Genomic DNA, 9,898 nt, shown 5'->3' with positions numbered 1-9,898 from the left:
CGAAAAAGTCACAGTTCTGCTTGACGTTTTTTTTCCCTCACAGAAAGCTAACTTTCTTTACTTTGTCATCAGAACATTTTTACTGTACATTAAACTGTATTGGAATTTGTGAAAACATTTCACATTATCCAGTTAATATTTCCGCCCTCCAAAACAGGAGAGACTCTTGTGAAAGTTTAATCTCAGTGGCTTTCCTGCTCTCTCTGAAAGATGATTGTGGGAAGTGGACCTTAGTGAGGCTGAATGTGCACAACAGGAGACATAATGTCATCCAGAAAAATAGAAGCGCACAATAACAACACAAACAGTGATTAGGCTACATATTTGCTGGATGGCCGTCCCGTTGAGCCTAATGGGACGTAGTGACAAGCGGCCTTTTGCAAACGTTTGTTTAATGTCAGCGCATCAGTCAATCGGAAAAACTTCTTTGCTTTACTTTGAACGTGTCAGGATGTTATCTTGTTAGCGAGATGTTCTCCTCTCACTCTATCTTTAGCCTCGCCTGTAATTCTTCCTCTTCTCATGACTCACCAAGCAACACACACTGGAGATTATTAATGCTTTTACCAAAATAGCAATAGCGGCAGCAGTAACCCGTGGTGACAAGAGGGCGAGGTGAGGAGAAATGATGTCACCCCTCCCTGTGTTACTGATCCCTTTTCCGCCCACTCGCCACCTCCAAACTCCAAATTAAACCGCATGAACTGTTTCTCAAGTTTCACTTTTATTTAATTTGATTCCCCCATCGCTGCCTGAAAGTATGAATAAGTATCTAGGATGTGCCTGGCTAGCGTCCCAGCTCATTTGTGAAATGTGACATCATCAGACCCGTCGAGGCGTTCAACTCCTCGTTGGCCATTCTTTGGTAATAAGCAGAGTGGAGGTGGCCGATAATGAAGCGGCTTCTTGCCGGATAATGAAAGGTCCGCGTCTGATGCCGAGGGCAGCCGGGCGAGCACAGAGGCCATTAAAGGGGAGCGGCGAAAGCGTTTTCCACTCCAAAAAACGGAACCGTCTGCACAATTATTACGTGTCAATAAATTAAGTGTAATATCACTGTTTACAGATAAAAGACAAAAAATATGTTATCAGGGTCTGAATTGTGAATACATTCATTGACATTTGTTTAAATAACTGCCCAAGATTTAATTTTTTCAAAATTAGTATTAGAGTATTATACATATATTGTTTTTAATATTACTGTATTAATTTATTAACTAAAACATATGACTAATATTGAGTCTGCATAAATTACCACCATGAAAATCTCACTACTGCCTTTTAGTTATTTTTAAAATGCTGCAGGCTTCTTTGGGTCTGGGGCACATTTGGGATAGACTGACGCAAAGTGGAAGAGTGTGCTGTGGTCTGACGAGTCCACATTTCAAATTATTTTTGGCCAAATATGACAACAGAGACCCCAAACTGTTAAGCGGTATGTTTTAATTTACGTTGTATGTCATAAAAACAATGTACATAGTTCTTTTATGGCAAACTGAATCAACAACACTCTGCAGGTTACAGTCAAGTAGTGCACTCCATTTTGCTTCTAGACATTATTAATCAACAGTCCTTTCCACGCCAATGATCCGTCAATCATGTGGATGTATGAAATTCCACATTACACTCAGTTAGTAAATGGATTGAGTGTTATTCCCTGGTGCACCAGCCTAGTCCCCCCCCCCCCCCTCCACGGGTGTGAAATAAAGCTAAGTAAAAAATTGCTCTCCTAAGTCGCTCTAAAAGTGCTACAGGAACTAATGTCATTTAACTTTATAGCATTTACTTAATTAAATCCTTCGGGCTAAGCTGACAAATAGAAAAAAAATGGAAACGCAAACCAACTTGTAATTGCTGGAACTTATTTATTTCCCTCCCACTCCCCCTGTATCTTTTTAGCTGAGGGACGCAATGCAGAGCTGGACTCAATGAAAACTTGCAGTGAAGCAAATCATTTTCATTTCATTCTGAGCGCCGCTGAGGGTTGAAGAGTTCCATTAAGTCTCCCTTTGATTTGCTGTGCGGATGTTGTTGTACTCCACTTAAAGATGATTCAAAAGTGTTTGCCTGCTAACTCGCCAATGTGCTCCATGTCAGCTAAACCCACAGTTATTTGTGTTTATTATTTTTGATGTTCTTCGAATTGCTTGTGCTGGCAGTACTGCAAAAAAATCTGATCCATCAGCACAAAACATCACTTGGGTCAATTTAATTTAATTTATTTATTGTTTTCTGAAAGGGCGTTAAAAATTCTATCCAATGATGTATAGATTATGCAAATTAGGTAATATTTAGGGGTGAAATGTACTATATATCACATATACTGTATATGAAGGACATTTATAAACTTAAAAAATATTTGATTCTCAATTGTATTTATCAAGTATGAAAACATCCTTTGGTGTCCTACACTATATTTCAATATTTTTTTTTTTATGTTCTAGCTAGTAAACATTGAGCTGCCATTAAAAAAAATGTGTCTAGACGACCACGGCCTGTTTCCCTCCCACTAAAAAAAAAACTTTTTAATGAAAACCATTTAACAGCGTGGAAAGGGAGCGTGGCAGGGTGACGGCGCCGCATGAAAATTTGAAGCATGAAATTCCACTTCCCGACGGTTTCAACATCAAAGCTGACGTTCAATTAGGCATCTCACCAAATATAATTTTTATTTTCTTCCATCTCCTGTCACTCTGCTAACACAATTAGGTGATACTTTATGTGTCACATTATTTCTCTTTGACAGAAGATTTTCCACAGATCTTTGTTCAACTTCTCAAAGAAGACAAAAATAGGCCAATAGACTTGATTTCATCTGTGTACACCAATATGGGAGGTGTGTGCGTGTTTGTGTGCCGTAATACCCGTCCCTGCATTAATCTGGCTTTACAGTCATGTGTGTGTGTAACTTTGGATCAACTAAATTCCAGATTAAAATCATTTTTCATTTGCAGTCTAGTTATCTATATGATTTCCCAGAGATCACGATCAACTCAATCTTTGTCCCAGGGCGTTTGTTCAGTCACGAGGAATTTGATCAGCATACTGTTATTTACCATTTTCCAATATATATACTGTATATATATATATATATATATATATATATACTGTATATATATATATATATGTGCTAAAAAATACAGTAGGAGATACAGTGACGTTTATCTGTAGTGTGTGACCTACTTTCCCCCTAAACAATATGTTTATTTTGATTTGCGCAGAGCCGCTTAACCTCGCTGCTGCTGATAGTCAAGCACACGGCTCTCTTATTCTCTCAGTCTGAGCGGCTTTGGACCAACAAGAAGTTAATCAAGTATGAGTGTTTCGCCCCCTGTTGTAATCAATTCAAGAGCTTTTCATGCACATTGTCCTTAAAACACACAAGTAGATCTTGTTACTGAAACATAATAAATGTACTTAAGAAAGGCATTCTGCCTCCAAAGAATTATAGTCTCTTGAGTTTAATATTATATTAACTGGTCCTGTATGGTGTGACCGGTTCCTTTACAAGTTTTCTCTTCAGAACATGATGGTTGACTGGTTAGCACAGTAGCCTCACAGTTCAAGGGTCGTGGGGTCAAATTCGGGTTTTGTACTGTAATATATTATAGTCTTATTTATCTGATCTATTTAATCTATTATTACACCTGATCTAGGTATTCAGGCACATTCCCATTACAATAATGTAGTGAAAATATTATTATTGCTATTATTATTATTATTATTAGTAGTAGTAGTATTGTTAATATTATCAATAATGTATTTTTAACCAATGTTTTTCTGCTTACAGTCTTGAATATTTTTCATCTTCAAGAGCATCTTCAAGTCTTTGGCCACCTCCTTACCAACAGATGAAAAGAAGAGAAACAAGCACTCTGGGAGGAGGACATGAAAATGCCAAAGAGGTGAACTGGAATGACAAATAAGAACACGCAAACATCCAAATGGACCCGAGTCACGCTCTAGGTAACCTTTAGGAAAACATTTGGGGGTCGCTTCATCTTGAAGTGGAAGGCATATGATGTCTTTTCGGCTGTGATGCTAGCCTCGAACAAAACGCTAGTTAGCATCTGCCATTAGCTGCTAGCAACACAATGAAATGAAAACATTTCACTCGCCTGTCAATTGTGTGTTTATTACTTTTTTACTCAATCAAAGTATTACTTAAACTATTATTAAAGGGAAATTCAAGTCGAAATCTTGTTCTATCCGCCCCCACTAGTCTAAACATGATATTCTGAATCATAATAAGTTTGTGGAATATGAATTAAGCAGCAAAATCCACCCGTTTTTATCCATGTCAGTGCAAAATGGCCACCCCCTGAAATGGATACAAATGGGTGGATTTAATTCATATTCCACAAATTCAATATTAATCAGGATAGCATGTTTAGACTAGTGGTGATGCATAGAACCTATTACTGTAAAGTCAATTTTTGACTTGACTTCCCCCTTACAATGGTAGTAATACGAATTAATTAAACAGTGTTCAAACAATTTAACGGTCTCTACATTACCACAAAGTCAAACACCAGAAATACGGTAAGAATAATAATCATGAAAATATGACAAGATGAAATGGTACGGAAATAATTAATAATCTAATGAATTAAATTTGACCTTTTAACATTTTCAACAAATATTAAAATATGAATAGGAATTTAACATTTATTAACGTAAATAATCATAACAAAATGTTTCATTAAGTATTTACATTATTTAAGTTGTTAGTTATGATTAGATTAATCAATTAAATTACGTAAGCAATCTCCCAGAAGAAAGAGCAATTTTGGTAAAAATATAAGTTCTTTATATACAACGTTTGGCCATTAAAAAGCAAAATTATATTTCTTTGTCAGCGAGATTTAAAATATACTAGTCATATATATAATTGCTACTTTTTGCAGACATGCTTTCTATTGGACAGTCAGTAGCATTGTTGTAATGATTGACATGTGACCGTCCAAATCTTGTGTAAAGCAGCACTCAAGGAGTAAAGCAGCCCTTGCACGTGTGGTTGGATTTTGAGAGACATCGGTGTGGCCTTACATTATGCATCCTATATTTTTAAACAGTCCCTAAGCCCTATTTTCAAACCACCAGCACAGATTCCCTCTGGAGTCTTTTATATGTAGATTCTGTTATTTAAAAAAATACATTTAAATAATGTAAACAACAGAAGCAAGTGCCAAAATATATACGCATCAGCTTGTTGTTGCTTAGTGACAAGACGAGGCCTAAAGAGTGGATTAGCTCATCAATAAACTATTGGTGTCATGGGTTGTTGTGTCAACTCTGACAACTATCACATTTCACTCCATTTTTCTCCACGTTTTTCATCCTGGCCTGTCCATCAGCTGGCGTTCACTTCCTTTAAGTGAGACAACTTGCACAATTGGTGGCTGTCCAAATGCTTTTTTTTGGTGTGTATCACACTGTATTTGTAATATTTAAGCATACCTGTGGAAATTAATGTAATATATGACATCATCAGTTCCATTGTACAGTATCCACAAAGAAGTCTTTTGTTTTGGCACTTCGTGTCCAAGTGCGAACCAAAGTGGCACATGAGTATTTAATCGCAATGTGCCATATGTCCGAGACAGCCATTAACGTCCAGCTAATTAGCATGATGGTCTGAAGGGAAGAAGTTGCACACCCGCTCTGTCCTCAAGAGGAAGAACAGGTTTAGAGGACTCAAACTACTCCATATTTGTAGGGTATAAAAACTGAAGGAACAAGACCGACCTCTTTTAAAATAACATTGAGAGCACATTAACGGGCCAAAAAGAGGTCCATTCTCTTACAATGCTGCTGAACATGTCAGCAAACGTAAGCTGCTCAAATGAGCACGCCTGCGGGGAGTCAGCAGCGGAGGAGTTGAGCGCTCCTACGCCGTCCAAGGTCGAGCAAATTAGTCAGGTGGGACGGCTCACAGCCAGTGGGGTGGGGGTTAGCGGGAGCCGCCTACCCTCTATTCGTCACGCCGTTATCCGCCTTGACATGATGCCACCCAGCCCTCGTGGACCAGCTGCCGTGTCACCGTGAGAAGGACACAGGCAGGCAGCAAACGTCTCTGTCGGATGCATCGGCTAGTAACTCTTGGCCACAGCATGGTAGTCACTTAAATGGGACATACTGTGGAATGGGTTCGCTTTTGGCTATGATGAAGTGCTTTCATGTAGTTCATGTTTACATACATTTCTAAACAATCTCATGCCTTATACGCTGTACATTAGTGTTAATTTTATCAGACGTTTTAAAATTCAGTTTTAGTCGTTTCAATCACGCTTGTTAGTTTTTATCATAGTTAGTCTTCCTCCCGTTTTTAATTAGTTAAGTTTTAGAAGACTATAAATCTAGCATTTTAGTCTTAATTTTAGCCCAAGAAAACATAATTATATTCATCTAGTTTTCGTCAACAAAAACGGTCAACGTTTTAGTCAGGACAGTCCGTTTGCCCATGTATGTTTTTTTTTTGTCAGCAAATAAAGGTGAACATTTCGGGTCTAAAACTATTTCACATACATTTTTCTCTCATCTTTTTGATGGAACCACCCACAATGACAGTATATCAAGTGGCTACTATGGCTCCATGCTACGAGCTAGTAAGTTAGCCACACTGATCTGTAGATATCAATGGATAGCCATGCAAGCCGTTGAAGCTAGGGCGGCCATCTTACTCCTCCCATCTCGCGAGCAGACTTACACAAGTCTCCTCCTGTAAACATCATTAAGCATATAATTTATACATGTATTTAAGGCAAGTTGTAAAATGTCTGAAATCATCTTGTTTATGTTTAACAAAGACATCATAATTTATGCTGTTTCTACTAAGTATTGTCTCAAATGTTCTCTAATTTCGATACTGAAAATGTATAGGATCGTATGCCGAGAAACGTTTCTTGGGAGGAGTAATATGGCGGCCTTGCAGCTTCAAAAGTCTTGGCCTATCGGCTATCCAGTAATGTATACATATCAGTGTTTAGCCAGCATTAGTTAGCGGTCCGATTAACATTATTGTTGGAATATAACTATAATTGACTCTTTTTTTTTTTTTTAGCCTTTCACCGTGAATCCACCTCCTGTCTGTCCCATGTGTTTGTGCATGTTGCACTCATTAGCTACAGATTTGAAAAGGGGGTGTGTCACTGTGTCACATGACATTGTCACAGTGACAGATTAGCAAGGGACAGGATTTTACAAAATCATATAATTTTCGTCCAGAGATTTTAGTCCAGTTTTTATTAAGTGGAGACATTTTCATCTTGTCTTCATGAGTCGACGAAAATGTGGTGGCGAAAATATTTTTGTTTAGTTTTCATTAACGAAATTAACACTACTGTAGACATACTTTGTACTGTTAAGCTAACTGCTTCTTACGTTTGCCTGACCGGTGCAGGCAGGGTGTGTTCACTTCCCACTCAGTGACAATGCCATTTTCTGGCAACCACTGCAGAGTGTAGTCCACCTTTCCCCCAAAGTCAGCTGGGAGTGGCTCCAGCTCCCTGTGATCATTTATCATGTTAAAATGTGATGAGTATAGTGTTCATCTCTTGTGGGGTGTTTTAAGGATCATTCCATAGACATTAGAAGGAAGAAATAAATGTAAGCATTCTTCTCTGGGCGAGCTAATGGACTGATCACAATCCAGCGGAAGAACTCTTTATTGCAGCTAGTGTTCACAAAGCCGCTTTAAAAGTTCCTCGGTAGGACTAATTAGCGACGCGCTGGTTTATCCCGCCTGAACGCGGTGGTAGTTATGGAGGCCGGCCTGCTGGGACGCACTGTTTCTCACGCAGTAAGCGTCTTGTTTTTCCCCCGACGTCACCGCTGATGCGGCTGATATGGGAGCCGCCGGAAAACTAGGGGCTGTTATTCTCCTAATTGCCTGCAAACTGCTGGCGAGGCATCTTGCCAAACGATGTTCTATGTGAGACTCTCTAGTGTTATGAAAAAGAGAGATACCATGAAGAGACTTGGAACTGGAAAGCATAGTTAGTCTTTCAATTTTAATATATATTATAATTAGGTATGACATTTGCCCCCCCCCCTCCGAAATAAGTGACACAGATTTTTATGCTAAACTTTATATTTTATTTGAGTTAAACAGTTTTACAGTTTATATTAATCTGTTTCAAGCCACAAAAAAATTGTATAGTGTACGAAACCCTATTTTTACAGTAAACAATACCCGTATATTCAATGTATTTCTAATCTCTGTAGCAAAATGGCTGATTTCCTGTTTTCTCTTCTTCTTCTTTTAAATTTACAGTATTTTATACTACACCGCCACCTAGTGCACCAAAGTGGAATTACATGCCAAAAATTACATGCCAAAATAAAGTAACTGGATTTAGTTTTTTTTATCCACGGAATATGGGGGTGTTGGTTACTGTGCTGTTACTTTGGTCAAACATTTGGCACCTCCAGGTCTTATTCTCCACTCTGAGAAACGTGTTCTCAGACTACAGACACACAGGGGTCTATTATATAAACTTTCTGATTTAGCTGCCGTTTGGGAGACGTAACCCAAAAGTTTAATTTACCCAATGCCCACCATGTTTGCAATGCTTAATGTGTGATGAAGAGCTATGAAAAAAAAAAAACATAAACATACTTGCTAACAAGATGACGGAATGTATAAAGAAGAATGTATGTAAATCTGAGGAATTAAGCATAAATATTGATTTTCATACTAATGACAGTCATGGGTTGTTTTTATTTTTTTAAGCAGCTATTCAATTCTTTCCACACAACGTAAATATTAACCATGTTTTAAATTGTTGGTAAATGAGTCGTTGCAACTAGCTTGCTAATTGCTATACCGATGTCAGAATTGACAGCAAACGGACTTTGTTATAATGTACTGCATTTTCACAATTTGAAAGAATTATTAGACATTCAGAAGCTATGTTGGCTAATGTAGCGTCGCTAGTAATGTCGCATCTGAATACTGTCACGTTCTCTTAGTAGCTTAGCTGTATCACACACGTAATGCAGTATCATAATAGTGAAGCTGTTACGCTGTGACTATCCTCATCTGACATCGGTTTGCTTTATGGAAACGCTCTTGATGTTAATTTTGTCACTAATTGCTGTTAGCCATGGTTACGTCCAAAAACAATTTTGTCACAACACACAACAAGTCACATATCAAATTAAAGGGCTTGATGAGGGCTGTTCAGTTATGTTACTAGTTTGCTAAAATATACTCATATGTTAACGTGAGGACCTTAAAACATGCTTTTTATTGTTAGCAATGATTTGGATCGAACTTATTTTTTTTAAAGCAACAATGCTTAGAAGGTGTGTGGACTCATACCAATTTGCCATCTTGGTTAGTCACCTATATGGCTACTGCGGTCATATCACAGCATCCATTCAATGCATGAATAAATCTTCACACTGCAGCGAGCTTTGTTTAATCCTCCCTTCCTCCTCACCCACATGAGACTAGCAGACATTTGACTAGGCGTGGCCTGCTACATCTTGAAAGCAGAGATAGTGCACTATCATTGATATTTCCCGAAGATACGCAAAAAAATATTTTTTTTTTGCTTTCGACACAATTAGAACTAGATGCACTTATGCAATTTGCCGCTTCTGAAAAGGCTTGGAGAGGCTTCAAGTTGGGCTACTTGTGTGTTTTTGCAGTGACGCCTCTCCGTGGGGAAGATGCAATATCTTCATTTGGACCAGGTCACTGGTGCAGCTTGGCGCCCCAGAGTACATTAGAAAGAGCTGAAATAACACTCTGAGACAAGGGGGCGGGGAAAGGAGAGGAATTGAGTGGCCAGCGATGCTTTTAGCGCACCCCCGCGGACCCTGTGGGCCTGGTAATGTAGTTTGAGGTTTGTGTCGGAAGCCTCGGCACAACCTGCTGTGACAAACACAC

This window comes from Vanacampus margaritifer, chromosome 4, assembly GCF_051991255.1.
Source record: "Vanacampus margaritifer isolate UIUO_Vmar chromosome 4, RoL_Vmar_1.0, whole genome shotgun sequence".
In the NCBI taxonomy this organism is placed as follows: Eukaryota; Metazoa; Chordata; class Actinopteri; order Syngnathiformes; family Syngnathidae; genus Vanacampus; species Vanacampus margaritifer.
The sequence above is the reverse complement of the archived record's forward strand: the minus strand, read 5'-3'. Positions refer to the sequence as shown.